Source organism: Balaenoptera borealis (assembly GCF_965194805.1).
Source record: "Balaenoptera borealis genome assembly, chromosome: 19".
Taxonomy (NCBI): domain Eukaryota; kingdom Metazoa; phylum Chordata; class Mammalia; order Artiodactyla; family Balaenopteridae; genus Balaenoptera; species Balaenoptera borealis.
Window position 1 is genome coordinate 65,551,853 of NC_138878.1, and position 22,346 is coordinate 65,574,198.

Here is a 22,346-nt window from a genome sequence, read left to right on the forward strand (position 1 = left end):
GTGCCTGGCCCAGCTCGGTGGTACCTGCCCAGAGGAACGTGACCCTGCGATGCTGGACTCCCACCAAGGATGTAAACTTTGCTCTCAGAAAGGGAGGAGATATCTTGGAGTTCTTGCAATCACCTGACTCTACAGAGGGCCTGGCTGAATTTCATCTGACTCATCTAAAATCCAGTCATGCTGGAGAGTACACCTGTGAATGCTACAGAAAAGGCCACCCCCCACAGATTCATACCTCAGTGATGTCCTGCTTCTACTGGTGACAGGTGAGGAGGGGGTGCCTCAGAATGACAAACGGTCTCCCTAGGGACAGGGAATGAGGGAGGAACCAGAGGAAGGAGGGAAGGGAGGGGGAGATGGAGAAAGACAGGGACAGAATTGATACCTTGGTTTTATCCAGGGCTTGTAGGAGGCAAAATCTCCTTCCTGGAATCAGAGAAGAAAGCGGGTGAGATCAGGTGTCTGTCATTCCCACACCCCATGAGAACCCCCTGCCAGGAGAACAGGGGGAGTGGGGGACCCAAGGCTTCTCCCCATGACCTCGAAGCCCTCCCTTCTCTTACAGGAGATTTACCGAAACAGGAGCCATGAGGTCCGAAAACACACAAGTAAATCCTGTGATGGTGTTTTTATTTAAGCCTATAAGTGCCTGTAGTTATAAGTCTCCACTGCAGAGGAACTCAAAACGGAGGCCCTTTCTGAAAGCGTCCACTTCCCCATCTGAGCCCTGCTCACCACTCTCCCCTTTAAGCCTTCCAGATAACCAGATCAAACTCTCCTTTATACTCCCTGCCACCTCCATCCTCTGGGTTTTGCAATTTCTGCCTAACCTAGATCGGTAAAGGTTTCAAAGCCTGATTGAAACCCCACATCTTCCAGGAAGTTCTTTCTGACTCTGGCCCTTCCGTGACCTCCAACAGCACTATAATTCGTAATTTTTGTACATTACATTGTACTTCGCAAATTCACCTTTCTGCTTAACCTAATGTGAGGACGAGAGCTGGGGCATGAACTCATCTACTTCCCACCAATCCTAGCAAGGTGTTCAGTACACAGTAGGCCCTCGTGAAATCATACGGACCCGGATTTGATGCATATCAAGCACGGCTAATTCCCAAAGGAGATGCACAGTGGGTGGGCCAGGCCCTGAGGACTACAAGTCCCAGCGACCCGTGCGGGTCTGGCCCTGGTTACCGGGAGCTGGGGGTGGGGGTTGGGAGTGGGGGTGGGGGGTTGGGGAGGGACACGGAGCTGGGTTCTTCCTTTGAGCAGAGCTCCCACCAGACAAATACTGGAGTATTTAACAGGGATGGTCAGCGGGGGTGCGGGGGGGGGGCTCTAACGGGCAGTATGACATTCATCTGGATGGACAGTGCACTTTTGCTCTCTCTGGGCAGCGAATGCAGGACGCACCCTCACCGCTCCCTATGCGCCCGCCCCCCACCCGCGGCCTCACGCCCGCAGCCTCGCGCTTGCTCTCCAGGGCGCGCCGGGCAAGGCGGCCGTGGAGCATGCGCCGTGCGCCCCTCCGCCGCCTGGTCCGAGCGCGCGCAACGCGTGCGCCTTCGGTAACCTGTGAGCGCCGTCTGCTCACCGGCCTCCCGGATGTGCACGCCCGCGGCCGCAGCTGATCCGCTGTATGTTCTAGAAGAAGCCTAAGAGTGGGATTTCTGGGAAGTAGGAGCCTCGCACCTCTCGCATCATGGTGAGGAAGAACAGTATCCCCAACGGGTGAGTATCTGCCGCGAGCTCCCCGGTGACAACCGGAGTCGCTAGATGAGCGGCTGTTCCCGGGGGAGGATGGTCCCGAGCCCCGCCGTCGGAAGCGGCCGCGCGCGCCCTCGAGGTGCACCCCGTCGCCTCTGTCGGGCCTGGGTGCGGAGGGGCGAGCAGGTGGCATTGGGGGGCGGCGGGGGGCCCAGCAGGTGGGGCTGGCGGCGCCCTTCACGGCGCTGGGGTTGGGGAGGGGGGTGCCAGGAGACCTGCCTTCCCTCTCCCGCCGCCTCCGGCTTGCCCGGAGGAGAGGGGGTTCTTTGATTTCAGGTGCTTTGGGTGTGGCATCCCAAAGAGCTCCCTAAATATGCAAGGGGTTCTTTTTCTCTCGAGAGTTCGCTGTTACTGTAGCCAATTTGATACTTTTAAAAGTCTTAAAATAGGACACGCTAGGCGTGCTCACTCTGTCATGTCATTTTTTTTAATTGAATGAATTTCTCATGTAACATTGTGTAAATTTAAGGTGTACAGCTGTTACTTTGATACATTTATATATGTTGTAACAATATTTATCACATTACATAATTATACGATAGTGTTATTGTTTATGTTCGTTTTACTGTGCATTAGATCTCTATGGCTTATTTACTACTCCTAACAAATATGTACCCTTAAACACCATCAATCTTAGCCCCCAGCCCCTGGTAACACAATTTTACTCTCTATTTTCTACAGGTTTGACTTTTTTAGGTTCCACTTATAAGTGAGTGATTTCATAGAGTACTTACTTTCTCTGTCTGACTTATCTCACTTAGCTTAATGAGTTCAGGGTCCGCCCATGTTGTCACAAATGGCAGTATGTTCTCCTTTCTCATGGCTGCATAATATTCCATTGTGTGTATATACCACATCTTTTTACCCATTCATCTGTTGTTGATCAATTTGGGTTGTTTCCATTATGTTGGCTATTGTGAATAATGCTGTGATAAACATGGGAGTGCAGATATCGCCTCAAATTCCTGTTTTTGTTTCCTTTGGGTATATACCCAGGAGTGGAATTGCTGGATCATATCGTAGGTCTATTTTTAATTTGGGAGGAAACCTCCATATTGTTTTCCATAGTGGTTGGACCAATTTAGATCCCCTCCAGCACTGTATAGGGTTCCCTTTTCACCACATCCTCACCAGCACCTGTTGTCTCCTGTCTTCGTGATGATAGCACTTCTAACAGGTCTGAGGTGATAGCTCATTGTGGTTTGAATTTGCATTTCCCTAATAATAGTGATGTTGAGCATCTTTTCATGTGCCTGTTGGCCATTTGGATGGCCTCTTTGGAAAAATGTATTTCTGTGGTATCCATTGTAATTTCTCCTCTTTCGTTTCTGATTTTATTTACAAGCCTTCTCTCTTTTTTTCTTAGTGAGTCTGGCTAAAGGTTTGTCAGTTTTGTGTATCTTTTTATTTTTATTTTATTTATTTACTTTTTTTGTGTGTATCTTTTTAAAGAACCAGCTCTTAGTTTTATTGATCTTTTCTATTGTCTTTTTAGTTTCTATTTAATTTCTTTTTGCTCTTATCTTTATTATTTCCTTCCTTCTACTGACTTTGGGCTTTGTTCATTCTTTTTTAAATTACTTTAAGTGTAAAGTTAGGTTGTTTTTTGAGATTTTTCTTGTCCTGTATTGCTATAAATTTCACTTTTAGAAGTTTAGCTTTTGCTGCATCTTATAGATTTTTGTATGTTTTCATTTTCATTTATCTTCAGGTATTTTAAAATTTCTCCTTTGGTTTCTTTACTGACCCAATAGTTGTTCAGTAGCATGTTGTTCAGTCTCCATATATTTGTGATTTTTCCAGCTTTCTTCTTTTGTTGATTCCTAGCTGCATACCACTGTGGTCGGAAAAGATGCTTGATATGATTTCAGTCTTCTTAAATTTATTGAGACTTGTTTTGTGTCCCAACCTATGGTCTATGCTTGAGAATGTTCCATGTTCACTTGAGAAGAATGTGTATTCTGCTGCATTTGAATGGAATGTTCTGTACAGATCTGTCAAATTCATTTGTTCTAATATTTTGTTTAAGGCTATAGTTTCCTTGTTGACTTTCTGTCTGAATGATCTATCCATTGATGTAAGTGGGGTGTTAATGTCCCCTACTATTAATGTGTTGCTGTCACTTACTCCCTTTAGGTCTGTTAATAATTGCTTTATTAAAAAAATAATTGCTTTATATATTTTGGTCCTCCTATGTTAGGTGCATTTGTATTGATAACTGTTATGTTTTCTTGATGAATTGTTCCTTTTGTGATTATATAATGTCCATTATTGTCTCTTGTTACCTTTTTTGGCTTGAAGTCTATTTTGTCTGATATGAGTATGGCTACACCCACTTTCTTCTGGCTGACGTTTGCTTGGAGTATCATCTTTCATCCCTTACTTTGAGCCAGCATTTGTTTTTAGAAACCCAGAGATGAGTCTCTTGGAGGAAGCATATAGTTGGGTCTTGGGTTTTTGTTTAATCCATCCAGCCACTCCATGTCTTTTGTTTGGTGAATTCAATTCATTTACATTTAGGGTAATTATTGATAGAGGAGGACTTAGTCCTGCCACTTTATCTTTTGTTTCCTGGTTGCTCTGTCTCTCTATTGTTTATTTTTGTGTGGGTTTCTATCTGCCATTTTAGTTTAGTGCTTTTCTATGATATTTTTCTTAGTTTCCTCTTTTTCTATATTTCATGTCTCTGCTCTAGATTTATGTGCTGTGGTTCCCATGAGGTTTGTATAAAACATCCCATAGATGAAATAGCCCTTTTTCTGCTGATACCATCTTATCTTCATTTGCCCATATGGGTTCTATCTTTTTCCTCTTTCCCTTTTCTGTTTTTGTGGTCTCAAATTATCCCTTTTTATGTTATGAGCTTGTTGCCAAATTGAAGTGGCTATAGTTATTTGTACTACTTTTTCCTTTTTAACCTTTATGCTGTAATTAAGTGTTTAAAAACCTATTGTGATATAGAATTGCAATTTTCTGATACATCCATCTGTTTATCACCTTCCTCAACATTTTGTGTACTTTTGCCTTTTTGTTTCAGGTAGAAGAGCTCCTTTCAACATTTTTTGTAAGGAAGGTCTAGTGTTGAACTCTGTCAGCTTTTTTCTGTCTGGGAAAGGCTTATTTCTTTTCTTTTTTTTTGACAGGAAGAATAACTTTATTGCTTTGCCAAGCAAGGGGGGCCACAGTGGGCTAATGCCCTCAAAACTCTGTGTCCCCCTTTATTTCTAATTCATATTGGAAAAATAACTCTGCTGGATAGAGTATTCTTGGGCACATTTGACATATTTTTTAATCTTTCAGTATTTTGAGACTGTCATTCCACTGTCTCCTGGCCTGTCACTTCTGCTACAGATAGCCTAGTTCCTTTGTAGATTACCATCCTTATTCCCTGACTGCCTTTAAAATTCTTTCTTTGTCATTGACTTTTGACAGTTTTAATATAATGGAGAAGGTCTTTTTTTTTTTTTAATTTTTGGCTGCATTGGGTCTTCACTGCTGCATGCAGGCTTTTCTCTAGTTATGGCGAGCCAGGGCTACTCTTCATTGAGGTGCTTGGGCTGCTCGTTGCAGTGGCTTCTCTTGTTGTGGAGCATGGGCTCTAGGTGCACGGGCTTCAGTAGTTGTGGCACGTGGGCTCAGTAGTTGTGGCTCTTGGGCTCTAGAGCACAGGCTCAGTAGTTGTGGCGCACGGCCTTAGTTGCTCTGTGGCATGTGGGATCTTCCCAGACCAGGGCTCGAACCCGTGTCCCCTGCATTGGCAGGCAGATTCTTAACCACTGCACCACCAGGGAAGCCCCCTTGGAGAAGGTCTTTTTGCATTGAGTTAATGAGGTGTTCTCTTAGCTTCAAGGACATACAGTTCCTTCCCCAAATCTGGGAAGTTCTCAGCTATTATTTCTTTAAATAAACTCTCTGCTCCCTTCTCCCTGTCTTCTTCTGGGATACCCATTATCCTAAAGTTGCCCTTCATAATGAAGTCAGATAGCTATTGTAGAGTTTCCTCATTTTTTAAGATCTTAGTTCTTTCTCCTCTTCTACCTGTATCATTTCTAGATTTCTTTGGTCTTGCTAATTCTGTCTTCCATATGGTCTGATCAATTTCTAGTGCTTTCTAATGCATTCTTCATCTCATTTATTGAGTTTTTCAGCTCCAGAGTTTGTTTGGTTCTTTTTTAGTGTTTTAATCTCTTTGATAAAGTATTCCTTCTGTTCATTATTTTTATTTTTATTTATTTTTTTGCCAGCACTTAGTACTCAGTCTTTTTTTTTTATTGGAGTATAGTTGATTTACAATGTTGTGTTAGTTTCAGGTGTACAACAAAGCAATTCAGTTATACGTATACATGTATCTATTCTTCTTCAGATTCTTTTCCCATATAGGTCATTACAGAGTATTGAGTAGAGTTCCCTGTGCTATACAGTAGGTCCTTGTTGATTATCTGTTTTATATATAGTAGTATGTATGTGTTAATCCCAAACTCCTAATTTATCCCTCCCCCCCTTACCCCTTTGGTAACCATGAGTTTATTTTCTAAGTCTGTGAGTCTGTTTCTGTTTGTAAATAAGTTCATTTGTATCATTTTTTTAGATTCCACATATAAGTGATATCACATGATATTTGTCTTTCTCTGTCTGACTCACTTCACTTGGTAGAACAATCTCTTAAGTCCATCCATTGTTCATTAATTTTGTTCCTGAGCTCATTGAACTGCCTTTCTGAGTTTTCTTGTAGCTTGTGAAGTTTCTTCATGACAGCTATTTTGAATTCTCTATCAGTTAGATCACAATATTCCATGACTTTAAGTTTGTTTCTGGAAAATTGTCATTTTCTTTTTGTAGTACTGTTTTACTGTGGTTTTTCATGGTGCTTGATGAGTTGGTCCTCTGCTGGTGCGTTTGAAGTAGCCAACACCTTTCTTTTTTAGGTAAAGCTTTTTTTTTTTTTACTTGATTCTAATGATTCAACAGGTTAGTCATTAGAGGACTTTCTTTTTTCGGTAGGTGGTGCTATAGCGCAAGTTTTTTGTTTGTCTTACTTGAGCTGCCTCTGGCTATATTTGAGAATCGGCCCCCAACAGCCTTTGCCAGAGGTGTTGCCTGGTGCCCTTGTTGTCACTGCTTGTGCCTATGTGGTCACTGGTGCCTTGCTGCTGCTGATGTCTCTGCTGTCACTGGCATCACACCCTGGGATGTTGGGATAGCAGGTGCCTCTGCTGTGTCCAGGGTCACCTGGATTGTGGGCACCACCTCCACCTGGTTTCACCTCTTCTACATGTTCCATTCCCCCCACCTTTAGATATACAGATGTGTGAAGCTCTCCAGCATCCTGGTGTGTTAAGCAGAGGAACCCTTATTGAGTTACGGATGTTTTACTGGTTGAGGTTGAAGGGGAGAGACAAAGGGAGCATCTCACACCACCATGATGCTGACGTCACCTCCAAGGCTTTGTTTACTTTGATTCTAACAGTTCAAGAGATTGATATTTGGGAGCCTTTCTTTCATTTTCCAGAAGGTGGCGCTGTAGCACAAGTTTTTGGTTTCTCTTAGCAGAGCTGACCTGCTGCTAAGGTTGGGAGCGTGTGCATAAAAAAAAGTTGGCAGAGAAAAAAAGGCGGGGGGATGGCAGCAGAGTGGGGCAGGAGTATGCTTAGCACTTGAGCCTTTGGGGGTTCCTACAGCCCAGTAAGGGGAATCCTCAAGTGGGGATCCACTTTAATTTTTTAAAAAAATCCAATGGAAAAGGGAAAACACACATTCCTCCCCTGTCCCATGTACAGCTGCATTTGTATGTGTCTTTGTCAGCTCAGGTTGCTCTAAAAGAATACCGTAGACAGGGTGGCTTAACCAACAAATATTTATTTCTCACAGTTAAAAACTCCAGTGCACAGAATTGACAAATCCAGCCCCAAGGATTTCTTTTTGCAGAGTCTTTTCTTTTTTTAAAAAATAAATTTATTTATTTATTTATTTATTTATTTTTGGCTGCGTTGGGTCTTCATTGATGCGTGCAGGCTTTTCTCTAGTTGCGGCGAGTGGGCTTCTCATCGCGGTGGCTTCTTTTGTTGCAGAGCATGGGCTCTAGGCGCACAGACTTCAGTAGTTGCGGCTCGTGGGCTCAGTAGTTGTGGCTCGTGGGCTCTAGAGCACAGGCTCAGTAGCTGTGGCGCATGGGCTTAGTTGCTCTGTGGCATGTGGGATCTTCCTGGACCAGGGCTCGAACCCGTGTCCCCTGCATTGGCAGGCGGATTCTTATCCACTGTGTCACTGGGGAAGTCCCTATTGAAGTCTAGTTGGTTTACAATGTTATGCCAATCTCTGCTGTGCAGGAAAGTGACTCAGTTATATACCTATATACATTGTTTTTTTATATTATTTTCCATTATGGTTTATCACAGGATGTGGAATATAGTTCCCTAGAAATGTTCTAATCTCATTATTTTACATGTAGCTGTCCAGTTTTCCCAGCACCACTTATTGAAGAAACTGTCTTTTCTCCGTTGTATATGGCCTCCTTTGTCATAAATTAATTGACCATAAATGTGCAGGTTTATTTCCGGGCTCTCTATTCTGTTACATTAATCTATGTGTCTGTTTTCGTGCTGGTACCATGCTCTTTTGATTACTGTAGCTTTGTCAAATAGTTTGAAGTCTGCAAGGGTTTGTTCTTTTTTCTCCAGCTTTGTTCTTTTCTCCTCCAGCTTTGTTCTTTTCTCCTCCAGCTTAGTTCTTTTTTCTCAAGCTTGCTTTACAAATTCGGGGTCTTTTGTGGTTCCATATGAATTTTAGGAGTGTTTGTTCTAGATCCTGAGAAATGTCATGGGTATTTTGATAGGGATTGCATTACATCTGTAGATTGCTTTGGGTAGTATGGCCATTTTGACTATTAATACTTCTAATCCAAGAGCACGTGATATCTTTCCATTCTTTCGAAGCATCTTCAGTTTCCTTCATCAGCGTTTTATAGTTTTCAGAGTATAGGTCTTTCACCTCTTTGGCTAATTCATTGATTCTTTCACCCCTTTGGTGAATTCATTTATTAGTTCTAACAGTTTTTGTGTGGAGTCTTTAGGGTTTTCTATATAGAGTATCATGTCATCTGCCTAACGTCAACTTCTTGGATTTGTTATTGTTATGGGTGAATAATGGACCATTAAGTATCTGAACTATTTTTTCCAGCTTCCTGTGAATCTATAATGATTTCAAATACATGTTAAAAGGGGGATATAATTGAAGAGAAAAAATGCAATCTAAAATAGACATGGGGGGACTTCCCTGGTGGCGCATTGGTTAAGAATCTGCCTGCCAATGCAGGGGATATGGGTTCGAGCCCTGGTCCGGGAAGATCCCACATGCCGTGGAGCAACTAAGCCCGTGCACCACAACTACTGAGCCTGCTCTCTAGAGCCCACGAGCCACAACTACTGAGCCCGTGCGCCTACAGCAACAAGAGAAGCCACCGCAGTGAGAAGCCTGCGCACTGCAATGAAGAGTAGCCCCTGCTCACTGCAACTAGAGAAAGCCCGCGCGCAGCAACGAAGACCCAATGCAGCCAAAAATAAATAAATTTATATTTAAAAAAAAGCAAAGGAGTAGAAAGTTAAGAAAGCAAAGATGTTAAAAAGAGATAGTGCAAGTGATGTAGAAATGAGAGTCAGGGGATGACTAGTCAATCACATAAATTAAAAAAAAAAAAAAATCTTCAAATCATGCAAAACCTTACCCGCCACCCAAATCTCAAGGTGATCACTGGGTTGTGAGGCCAAGAAGGGGGCTCTTGTCTGGTAGGACACACAGCACAATGCCCCTGGATGTTGAATGGTCCTGCCATTTTGCCCCAGAACCCACCCATTTCTCCCCACCACCCATCTTTATCCATCTTATTCTTCTATACTATCCTGTGATGTCATCTCTAGATTTCATGGTCGGGGAGAGGACAAGAGACACTAGACTTCACTCCTGATCTTCTTTGTCACCCAAGTGTGTCACCCAGGGTGTGTCCTGAGTGTGTCAACACTGTAGACAGTATAGTACCCCTCCCCTCCCCTGGTGCCATGGCTTCTAGAGACATCAGTGATGACAAAAACCACTTGGTTGGGGAAAAAGCACTTAGGGTTTGATGACACCTATTATTCCTGATGCTCTTGAAATCATAAGATATCTGGAGCCACTCCTGGGCACACACCCGGAGAAAACCAGAATTCCAAAAGATGCATCACCCCAGTGTTCACTGCAGCACTATTTACAATAGCCAGGACATGGAAGCAACCTAAGTGTCCATCGACAGACGAATGGATAAAGAGGATGTGGTACATATATGCAATGGACTATTACTCAGCCATAAGAAGGAATGAAATCATGCCATTTGCAGAGACATGGATAGACCTAGAGACTGTCATACAGAGTGAAGTAAGTCAGAAAGAGAAAAACAAATATATTAACACACATAGGTGGAATCTAGAAAAATGGTACAGATGAACCTATTTGCAAAGCAGAAATAGAGACACAGACATAGAGAACGAACGTATGGACACCAAGAGGAGAAGGGGGGGGGTGGGATGAATTGGGAGATTGGGATTCACATGTATACACTACTATGTATAAAATAGATAACTAATGAGAAACTACTGTATAGCACAGGGAACTCTACTCAATACTCTGTGATGACCTAAATGGGAAGGAAATCCAAAACGGAGGGGATATATGTACACATACAGCTGTTTCACTTTGCTGAACAGCAGAAACTAACAACATTATAAAGCAACTATTCCCCAATTTAAAAAAAAAAAAGATATCTGGAGTCTAGAAATTAAGCCCCTTGAGGGCAGAGACTACATCCTCAGTGTTTAGAAAGTGCCTAGATTTTGGCAAATGTTCAGTAAATACATGTTGACTGACTGAGTTGAAGCCGTATGTGAAGAGAGTCGTTTGCAAAGATTATTGAAGCTCCAGGAATCACAGTGATTCCCCCAATTCCTTGCCATGTGTTGCAGTCTCCTTCCAAGACCATAACTACCCACATCAACTGAAGAGTGGGGGAAAGAGGTGGGGAGACCCTCACCCTGTGAAAGGACATCTAGCTGCTGTAAACGTAGTCTTCTGCCCTGAGATATTTCTTTCTGCTCTCATAGAATGGTCTAAATGTATCTCTCACATTACAACTGGCCAGGAGTAATCTCCTTGGTGCCCCAAAGTAAATCTCAAAAATCTAAAATTGAAATTACTATTTACAATAGCCAGGACATGGAAGCAACCTAAACGTCCATCAACAGAGGAATGGATAAAGAAGGTGTGGTACATATATACAATGGAATATTACTCAGCCATGAAAGGAACAAAACTGGGTTATTTGGGCTTCCCTGGTGGCGCAGTGGTTGAGAATCTGCCTGCCAATGCAGGGGACACGGGTTCGAGCCCTGGTCTGGGAAGATCCCACATGCCGCGGAGCAACTAGGCCCGTGAGCCACAATTACTGAGCCTGCGCGTCTGGAGCCTGTGCTCCGCAACAAGACAGGCCACGATAGTGAGAGGCCCGCACACCGCGATGAAGAGTGGCCCCCACTTGCCGCAACTAGAGAAAAGCCCTCGCACAGAAACAAAGACCCAACACAGCCATAAATAAAATAAATAAATAAATTAAAAATAAATAAATAAATAAGAAAGATATATTAAAAAACAAAAACAAAAAACTGGGTTATTTGTAGAGGCGTGGATGGACCTAGAGAGTGTCATATAGAGAAAGAGAAAAACAAATATCATATATTACATGTATATGGAATCTAGAAAAATGGTATAGATGACTTTATGTGCAAAGCAGAAATAGAGACACAGACATAGAGAACAAATGTATGGCTACCAAGGGGGAAAGGGGTGGGGTGGGAGGAATTGGGAGACTGGATTGACGTATATACACTATTGAAGCCAGAAGTAGGGTTGCTGGAGCCTATGGTGGTTCTAGTTTTAATTTTTTGAGGAACCTCCATACTGTTTCTGATAACAGTTGCCCCAGTTTACATGCCCACCAGTGGTGCATGAGGGTTCCCTTTTCTGCACCTCCACCAACACTATATCTCTTATCTTTTTTTTCTTTTTTTTTTTTTTTTGCTACACTGCTTGGCTTGAGGGATCTTAGTTCCCCAACCAGGGGTGGAACCCATGCCCCATGCCCCCTGCGCAATGGAAGCTCGGAGCCCTAACCACTGGACCACCAGGGAATTCCCCTCTCTTGTCTTTTTGATGCCCCCCCACCTCACCCCCCCGCCCAATTCTAACAGGCGTTGAGAAGTTGCAACAGAGACCCTGTGGCCTACTGAGCCTCTCTGACTTTCTGGCCCTTTACATAAAAAGATTGCCAACACCTACAAAGATCACTGGATTCACTGTTCACTTATCTTCTTGAGGTTTTCCCAACCGCTACACCCTTCATTCACACTCCACACTTTTCTACCCCAAACTAAGACCTTTTACATTTCCTAGTAGTATGGCTCAGTGGAAAATCGGGGTCTTGGGAACTGCACAGACCAGAATTTGAATTCCGCTTCTCCACTGAGTAGCTGAGTGGGCTTGGCACGTCACGTCAGCTGTCGATCTCAGGCTCCTCAAATGCAGAACGAGGACGAGAACTACTTCTGCAGGATTTTTCTAAGATGGAAAAGGACTTTAGGTTCGTGCAGTGACATGAGATTAAAAACCTTGAATCTGTGTGAGAAAGTCATTCTCTTCTCAGTTCTCTGTCTTGATCACATAGAAGAAGAGCACAGCTGGGTGCTAGTGTCCAACCCATATCTTTTCTTTTTAAATTTTATTTATTTATTTATTTATTTTTGGCTGCGTTGGGTCTTCGTTTCTGTGCGAGGGCTTTCTCCAGTTGCGGCAAGCAGGGGCCACTCTTCATCACGGTGCGCGGGCCTCTGACCATTGCGGCCTCTCTTGTTGCGGAGCACAGGCTCCAGACGCGCAGGCTCAGTAATTGTGGCTCACGGGCCTAGTTGCTCCGCGGCATGTGGGATCCTCCCAGACCAGGGCTCGAACCCATGTCCCCTACATTGGCAGGCAGATTCTCAACCACTGCGCCACCAGGGAAGCCCTCTTTTTTTTTTTAATTTTTTAAATTGAAGTATAGTTGATTTACAATGTTGCATTACTTTCAGGTATACAGCAAAGTGATTCAGTTATATATGTATAATATATATGCATACACATTTTTTCATATTCTTTTCCATTATAGTTTTTAAAAAATTTTTATTGGAGTATAGTTGATTTACAATGTTGTGTTAGTTTCAGGTGTACGGCAAAGTGAATCAGTTATACATATACATGTATCCACTCTTTTTTTTAGATTCTTTTCCCATATAGGGCATTACAGAGTATTGAGTAGAGTTCCCTGTGTTATACAACAGGTTCTTATTAGTTATCTATTCTTTTCCATTATAGGTTATTACAAGATACTGAATATAGTTCCCTGTGCTATACAGTATGACCTTGTTGTTTATTTTATATATAATAGTGTTATGTTGGGACTTCCCTGGCAGTCCAGTGGATAAGGCTCCATGCTCCCAGTGCTGAAGGCCCAGGTTCGATCCCTGGTCAGGGAACTAGATCCCACATGCATGCCGCAACTAAGAGTTCACATGCCACAACTAAGGAGCCCAAGTTCCTCAACTAAGCAGCCAGCGAGCCATGTTAAGGAGCCCTGGAGCCGCAACTAAGAAGCCCGCCTGTGGGACTTCCCTGGTGGCGCAGTGGTTAAGAGTCTGTGCTCCCAATGCAGGGGACACAGGTTCGATCCCTGGTCTGGGAATATTCCACATGCTGTGGAGCAGGTAAGCCTGTGCACCACAACTACTGAGCCTATGTGCCACTACTGCTGAAGCCCACGCGCCTAGAGCCCGTGCTCCGCAACAAGAGAAGGCACCGCAGTGAGAAGCCTGCGCACCACAACATAGAGTAGCCCCCGCGTTGCAGTGCACGGGCTTCTCATTGTGTTGGCTTCTCTTGTTGTGGAGCACAGGCTTAGTTGCTCCGCGGCATGTGGGATCTTCCCAGACCAGGGCTCGAACCCGTGTCCCCTGCATTGGCAGATGGATTCTCAACCACTGCACCACCAGGGAAGCCCCTGACCAGTGTTTTATTGCTTCCTTCTTTACCATAAATTGACAACCATAGATCTCCTGATAATGGAGAAAAGATAGGGGTGTAGACTTTGAATGATTTGGGGACCTCAAACTAAAACCCCAAAAGTGTCTGGGAAAATGATCCCAGATCCAGTTTTGCAGCTTTATGTTCAGAAATGGACCAAGCTATGGTTGCCTTCGAGGGTGGAGGGACGTGGACCAGGATTGTACTTATGCCTGATATGCTATAATTATAATAGTAGTTATTAAAGTAATAGGTAAATTTTATTGAGTGATTTTTCTTGTGAACTCATCCTTTTTTCTTTTTCCTCCAGTGGAAGAGCTTTTTTTTTTTTTTAAACTCATCTTTTTAATCCCAAAATATTTTAGTACACAGATGTCTTTATTAGATGAGAATCTTTTTAAAAAATATATAACCACCACAGCAGTATCGCACTAGGAAAACCAACAGTACTTCCTTGATACTATCTGATATCCAGATAGTATTCAAATTTCCCCAATGATCTCAGAAATGTCCAGTTTTTTTAAAAAAATCAGGATCCAAATCTTTAAACTACAAGTCTACAAACTGCATTTGATAGATACGCTAATTTAAATAAAAAGAAATTCTCAATCTTTTGTTAAAATGAGAAACCAAGCAAATCACAGGTTTTTATTGTTTTTTCCATCCTTCTTTTGGAAAAGAGCAAAAATAGTCCTGAGGCTCTGTTGTCTTGATAGATCTTACTTGTCTTACCATTTAGGAACATAGAAAAATCAACAAGGCAACAAATTATCAAGGAGGAAAACCAATTATAATTACAGGTGTTTCTTGGAAAGTTATTTTCAAAAGATGTGGCAATGATTTTTTTAAGTCTTGAGATTCTTATGAGACCCTTTTGTTCAAATACCACTTCTGTGTGTGAACTTATTTCAATAGAGAAGAGAACAATTTGGTAAGAGTTATGAATACTCATGTAATTCTCCACATTCCACCAGAAAACAAGATTGATGTTCTTGGGAATGCTTTCAACTCGGTACTTTATCTAACCAGGTTCCTTAAATCAGTTTTATGACTCAGAAAGATCTTCATCCTTTGTTTAGGGGTTTTTATGAAGGTTCCATTACATAGACATGATTGATTAAACTATTGGCCATTGGTGATTAACTCAATCTCCAGCCCCTCTCCCCTCTCTGGAAGTTGAGGGTGGTGATGAAAGTTCCACGCTTCTAATCAAGACTTGGTCTTTCTGATGACCAGCCCCTGGAGACCCACCAAGAGTGGCCTCATTAGAACACAAGGCACTCCCACCACCCTGACTCAGGAAATTACAAGGGTTGTAGGAGCTCTGTGCCAGCAGCCAGGAACAAAGACCAAATACCTTTTTAGTGTAGCATAAGAGTCAAATCTAGACTACAGCTAAGCATTTTTATATTCTGCAGCTCCAATCTGAGGGGGACTGGGCAGAAAGACATCTCATCAGAACCCAGGAAACAATGAGAAACTGTCTCATGAAAGCCTCCAGGGAAGATAAAAAGGTGAGTAGGAGGGAGTTCCCTGGTGGCCTAGTGATTAGGATTCTGGGCTTTCACTGCCGTGGCCTGGGTTCAATCCCTGGTCGGGGAACTGAGCCACGAGGTGCAGCCAAAAAAAAAAAAAGTGAGTGGGAGATGGGAGATAGCAGCTGCTCACAAGCCTCTCATTTTCTCATGTTCCAGGAGGATCATAAGCTTTCTTTTTTTTTTTTTAAGCTTTCTGCCAAGACTCAGATTGGCTACAGTTCAAGCCTCTGACTAAATGAATATGTGAAAAGTTTCCAGGATGCCATAGCAGAACCACCCCCTTACCATGGCATGAACTTTCCATACTTCTTTAGATATAAGCAATGGATACAAGATCTCTAGAAGCATGCTGTTATGAGGATGTCTGTGCCTCCCCCGAATTCTTATTTGAAGCCCTAGCTCTAGATGTGCTAGTATTATGGGGCCTTTAGGAGGTAATTAGGATGAGATCATGAGGGTGGAGCCCCCATGATGGGATTAGTGCCCTTGTAATGAGAGAGGTGAGATCTCTCTCTCTCTCTCTCTCTCTCTCTCTCTCTCTCTTTCTCTTTCTCTCTCGCCCTCTTCCCCTCTCTGCAGCTGTCTGCAAGCCAGGGGAGGGCTGTCACCAAAACCATTCTTTGCACTCTGGTCTCAGACTTCACAGCCTCCAGACTGTGAGTAATAAGTTTCTGTTGTTCAAGCCACCCAGTTTAGGGTATTTTGTTATAGAAGTCCTAATTGACTGAAACAGGTGCACAAAAAGAAGGTAACATTGGGAATTCCCTAGCGGTCCAGTGCTTAGGACTCGGGGCTTTCCCTGCCATGGCCGGGGTTCAATCCCTAGCCACGAAGCAAGGCAAAAAAAAAAAAAAAAAAAAAAGACGGTAACGTTGATTGGCTCTTAGGAGAGGTGCCTGGAGCCAGACGGGGCAGGGAGCCAATAGTGGAGACAGCCGGCAGGGGGCGCTGTTCATTCTCTCGCTCAGGTACCCAGACTGATGGAGAGGCCAGAATCTCTTCTCAAGCATTGCTGGTCACTGTTTCAGGTGGAACAGAGAGCTGGGAACGGAGTGACACTCGCCACTGCCATCCACGACTCATCGTCCAGGACAGACAACAAAGCCCGAGAGTGCCGTCGTATTGGGCCCCTAATGAGGTCAGGGATTTTGGCGCTGAGCAAGGAGAAAGATATGACCACAAGGTGGCAGTAGCACACAAGGAATTTTCTTTGGAGGCTGATTTGACAGGTTTGCATGTGAGGAGGGTCCTCGCTACTTGAAACCTGCCAAAGGCAAAGGGCTGGGGGCTACTACCCAGAAGGGGAGGTGGGCTAGGGAACAAGAGGGCTATTGAAGAGGAGGCTTCTGGGTCTAGGCGCTGTTGTTCCCCTGCACAGGCAGGGAGCCTCGGGTCAGAGAGCTCCAGCCCACAGCAGCAGTTTGGGGTCTTGTGGTGGTACAGGGTTTACCTATGGCTGGCAGATGCTGGCTGCAATTTCTTGGGGTATGCAAAGCAGGCAGGCTCTACTAGTTAAAAATCTGCTTATTGAGTCTATATTTTAAACAATTGCATGTGTAAAAATTTGAGTTTGGCGCCAATGGGCTTTTGAGCTAACGGATCTCAGCCTGCTGTGAAGAAGTACACGCATATACAGAGGCCTTCTTTGGCTCATTTATATACTAGTGCCCCAAATGGGGATCATTTGGAGATCCTTGGTGTTGGGGCAAAAGGCAGGCCACCCCAAAATGTGCTTCAATGGCGTATTGATTGTTTTGAATTAAAGTTACTACCCAAGCCCAAACTTTGCATTAAATTCCTTACTAATTAAGCACCCACATCTAAGTTTTTTGTCCTGTCAAATCCTCACAAATGTATTGTTTGTGTAAAAATATATAAAAGCTGCCTGCTTTTGTTCACTCTCTGAGCATCATTTTATTTTAATTTTTAAAATTTATTTATTTGGCTACACCGGGTCTTAGTTGCAGCTTGCGGGATCTTCGTTGCGGCATGCATGTGGGATCTAGTTCCCTGACCAGGGATCGAACCCGGGCCCCCCTGCATTGGGATCAAGGAGTCTTAACCACTGGACCACCAGGGAAGTCCTTGGGTTTTTTTGTTTTTGTTTTTAAGTATAGTTGATTTACAATGTTGTGTTAGTTTCAGGTATACAGCAAAGTGATTCAGTTATACATATACATATATCCATTCTTTTTCCGATTCTTTTCCCATATATGTTATTACAGAATGTTGAGTAGAGTTCCCTGTGCTTTACAGTAGGTCCTGGTTGGTTACCTGTCTTACTGTTAGTCTGTCTTGTGTCAATGTTATTATTAGTCCAGCCACAAGAACTCAAGGGGTGGAGGGGGAAATTTCCCCCTCCCCAACACTGGCAAACAACAGAAGTGACTACCATGTTGTCTTTCTAAGAAAGGGGCATGCTGATTTTTTTTTTTATTGAAGTATAGTTGATTTATCATGTGTTAATTTCTCCTGTACAGCAAAGTGACTCTGTTATACATATATATACATTCTTTGTCATATTCTTTTCCATTATGGTTTATCATAGGGTATTGAATATAGTTCCCTGTGCTATACAGTAGAACCTTGTTGTTTATCCATTCTATATATAATAGTTTGCATCTGCTAATCCCAAACTCCCAATCCTTCCCTCCCCCACCCCCTTCCCCTTGGCAACCACAAGTCTGTTCTCTATGTCTGTGAATCTGTTTCTGTTTTGTAAATAAGTTCATTTGTATCATATTTTAGATTCCATATAAGTGATATCATAAGGTATTTGTCTTTCTCTTTCTAACTTACTTCACTTAGTATGGTAATCTCTAGGTCCATTCATGTTGCTGAAAATGACATTATTCCATTCTTATTAATGGCTGAGTCATATTCCGTTGTATATATATACCACATCTTCTTTACCCATTCATCTGTTGATGGACATTTAGGTTGCTTCCATGTCTTGGCTACTGTAAACAGTGCTGCTGTGAACATAGGGGAGGGGCATGCTGATTTTAATGGGACTTATTTGGGAAGTGTTCACAATGTTTTATTCCCATATTTCCCTTGGAGAGAAGGAAAATAAATATTTAATGCCTGATAAGGAAGGTGCAGGCTTAGAAAGAGAAGTTCATCTAAGAACTTTTCTAGAAAATCCTTCGTAGATTCTAATCTCCATGACAGCCAGGGCCATGTTTGTCAGATCTCCCTTTGAATAACAGACTTATTATTATAACGTACAAAGTCGAGCATAGGTCAGCTTGACACTCCAGCTTTACCTCTACTACATTTTCTCTCATCCTTACGCTGTCTGTTTCAGCCACATTGACCATCTTTCAGGTGCAGCCCTATTATGTGCCTGTAGTGAGTTCGGGGATTTCAGTGCTGATCAAGGAAAAAGATGTGACCACAAGGTGGCAGTAGGACAGGACTTTGAGTCCCTCACCACACTCACCTTGCTTCCTCCACAGGACCTTTGCACATGCTGTTCCCTCTGCTTAGAACACCCTTCCAGACCCCTAGTTAACATCTGCTCGTCTTTCAGATCTCACATCACTTCTTCAGAGATCTCGATGATGAGATCAAATCTTCCTTTCGAAACTCCCTCTTCTTTTTGCTATAGTTGTAATGGTGGAGATGGCTAACGGTTTCCCAGCAGCCAAATTTCCCTTCTTCCTTTAAGTAACAGAAACCCCCTCCCATTTTTAGAAGGGCACTCTCCAGAGCCTGTATGCCCCCACCTCCCCAGACACTTTTGCAGCTAGACCTGGCCTGTAAGTTCTGGTCAGAGACATGTTCAAAAGCTCTCTCTCTCTCTCTCTCTCTCTCTCTCTCTCTCTCTCTCTCTCTCTCTCTCTGTCTCTCTCTCCCTCTCCCTCTCTCCCTCTCTCCTTCCCTCCCTCCCTCTTCCTTTCCTGCTGGCTCTGAACCACATATGAAAGCTACATGTTGATAAAAGCAAAGCTGTTGATAAACAGCTCTAGACTGTTCAGTTATGTACTGTTAAGTGAGAGAGACATAAAATTATAGGTAGTTTTTTCTTGGGGGTTTGTCACGGCAGCTTAAAGTGCCCCCTAATCAAGACGATGAGTATAAATTTCTCTGTGAGCTTCAAGAGGGTAGAGTTCATGTCTGCTGTTACCCCCCATGTAATTCCAGCACCTAGCACAGTGCCGTCCGTGCCCATGGTAGCCATTCGATAAACGTGCAATAAGCAGATGAATGAGACCTTGGGGGAAACAAGCGCGGGGACAAAAGTAGACAAGAGTAGCTAATAGCGTTCATTTTTCTATTGCTGTGGTAACAAACTATCACAAACTAAGTGGCGTAAGGCAACATAAATGTTTTATTTTTCCGTTCAGGAGGTCAGAAGTCCAAAACAGGTCGGCAGGCTGTGTTGCTTCTGGGGTCTCTAGCAGAGGATCCAATTCCCTGTCTTTCCCAGCTTCTAGAGGGGCCTGCATCCCTTGGCTGTGGTCCTGCATCACGCTGACCTCTGCTTCCATCTTCACATTGCCTTCTCAAACTCTGACCCCCTTGCTTCCCTCTTAAAATTATTATGTTGAATCCACCCAAATTATCCAGGATAATCTCCGCATATGATGATTCCTAATTAAATCACACCTGTTAAGTCCCTTTTGCCGTGTGTACCATATTCACAGGTTCCGGGAACTGGGATACCAGATGTTTGGGGGACCATTATTCTGCCCGCCATAAAAGGGTAAACATATGGAGCCTGCTTGTGTAACCTTCAGCATGGAGAGGCGTCCAGTCAGAATGTGCGTGTTTCCTAAGACCGCCTATGTGCCAGGCCCCGGAGATGTGGAGGTAAAATGACCTGGTCCCCCTTGGCAGGCGCGTGTGCTCTAGTCTGGGAGAGAGAGTTAATACACAGCGTGATAAATAATCACGGTATGATAAGGCACTGTGGGAGCACAGATGGGTCAGGCAAGAGTCTGCAGAGGAAACAGCATCTAATCTGAGACCTGAAGGATGAGCAGAGTGAAGCAGACGAGAGAAAACAGAAAAGAGAGACTGTACCAGATGCATCACATCTCCTTATGGACATCTTGGAAACTGAGAATTTATGGGTGACGAACAAAGGAAACGCTGTGTCAAAAACCGTAAATCACTTTGCAAGTGTTCCAGGTGGTAACATTCCCCTTTCTCTTCCTCATTTAAAAGTGAAAGTGGGGGAGGAGACTGAAGCCAATAAAATCTAGAAGTCTTGACTCAACAAACTGGAAGAGATTGTCGTTGGTTTTAGGAGACAGCCGCAGGGGAGGGGGAGGGCAGTCTAACCCCACAGACTCTGAAGTTCCAGGTTAAACACCTGTATGTGTCTCGGAGGGCTGCTGGTGATGACGAGGAATAACATGTGGATCGTCTGGTAGAGAGAAATTAATAGTAGAAACGGAAATTAGTGTTGTGACTATTATTCACTCAATAAGCGTTTATTATTTTAACTGAAGTATAGTTAACTTACAATGTTGTGTTAGTTTCAGGTGTACAGCAAAGCGATTCAGATATATATGTCTGAATACATATATATGTATTCTTTTTCAGATTCTTTTCCCTTATAGGTTATTATCGATATTGAGTATAGTTCCCTGTGCAATACAGTAGGTTCTTGTTGTTTACCTACTTTATATATAGCAGTGCGTATATGTTAATCCCAAACTCCTAATTTATCTCCCCTACTCACCACTGCTGTCCTCTTTGGCAACCATAAGTTTGTCTTCTATGTCTGTGAGTCTATTTCTGTTTTGTAAATAAGTTCATTTGTATCATATTTTAGATTCCACATATAAGTGATATCATAGATATTTGTCTTTCTCTGACTTATTTCACTTAGTATAATAATCTCTAGGTCCATCTACGTTGCATCAAATGGCATTATTTCATTCTTTTTTATGGCTGAGTAATATTCCATTGTATATATACATCACATCTTCTTGATCCATTCATCTGTCGATGGACATTTAGGTTGCTTCCATGGCTATTGTAAATAATGCTGCTATGAACATTGGGGTGCAAGGATCTTTTCAAATTAGAGTTTTCTCTGGATATATGCCCAGGAGTGGGATTGCAGGATTATATGGTAACTCTATTTTTTAGTTTTTTAAAGGAACATCCATACCGCTCTCCATAGTGGCTGCACCAATTTACTTTCCCACCAACAGTGTAGGAGGATTCCCTTTTCTCCACACCCTCTCCAGCATTTATTCTTTGTAGAATTTTTGACGGTGGCCATTCTGACCAGTGTGAGGCGATACCTCACTTTGGCATTGATTTGCATTTCTCTAATAATTAGTGATGTTGAACATCTTTTCATGTGCCTGTTGGCCATCTGTATGTCTTCTCTGGAGAAATGTCTATTTAGGTCTCTGCCCTCAATAACCTTTTATTGGACACTTGGTCTCTGTGAAGCCTCGTGCTAGTCACTGGGTTATCTACTACTTTTGGGTATATTGGATAGATAAATGCATGGGTAGGTTGGTGGATGTGGAGTAAGTAAATGGGTGAGTGGATTAATAAATTGATTGATTAATGAAGGGAGGAATGAATGAATGTATGTAAGAATGAGTGATGATAAGGGCAAATGAAAGAATAGGTATGTGCAAATGAGAACCAGTGAACAGAGGATGGATGAATAGATGGAAATAAGGATAAGAATCAAGGAACGGGACTTCCCTGGTGGTCCAGTGGCTAAGACTCCACACTCCCAACGCAGGGGGTCCGGGTTCAATCCCTGGTCAGGGAACTAGATCCCACATGCCGCAACTAAGAGTTTGCATGCCGCAACTAAAGATCCCCACATGCCACAACTAAGACCTGGTACAGCCAAATAAATATTTTAAAAGTAAATAAATAAATAAAATAGTATGTGCCATTAGAAAAAAAAGAATCAATGAA

General features: G+C 43.1%; 1 long non-coding RNA gene across 1 annotated transcript; it reads left to right on the forward strand.

Moving 5' to 3' along the window:
* Window positions 1-125: 125 nt before the first annotated feature.
* Window positions 126-22,285, forward strand: LOC309616960. The gene is made up of 6 exons (XR_014237669.1): window positions 126-266; window positions 1,398-1,731; window positions 15,321-15,416; window positions 16,020-16,096; window positions 16,469-16,669; window positions 20,093-22,285. It is a non-coding gene; the product is annotated as an uncharacterized lncRNA (long non-coding RNA).
* Window positions 22,286-22,346: the final 61 nt, after the last annotated feature.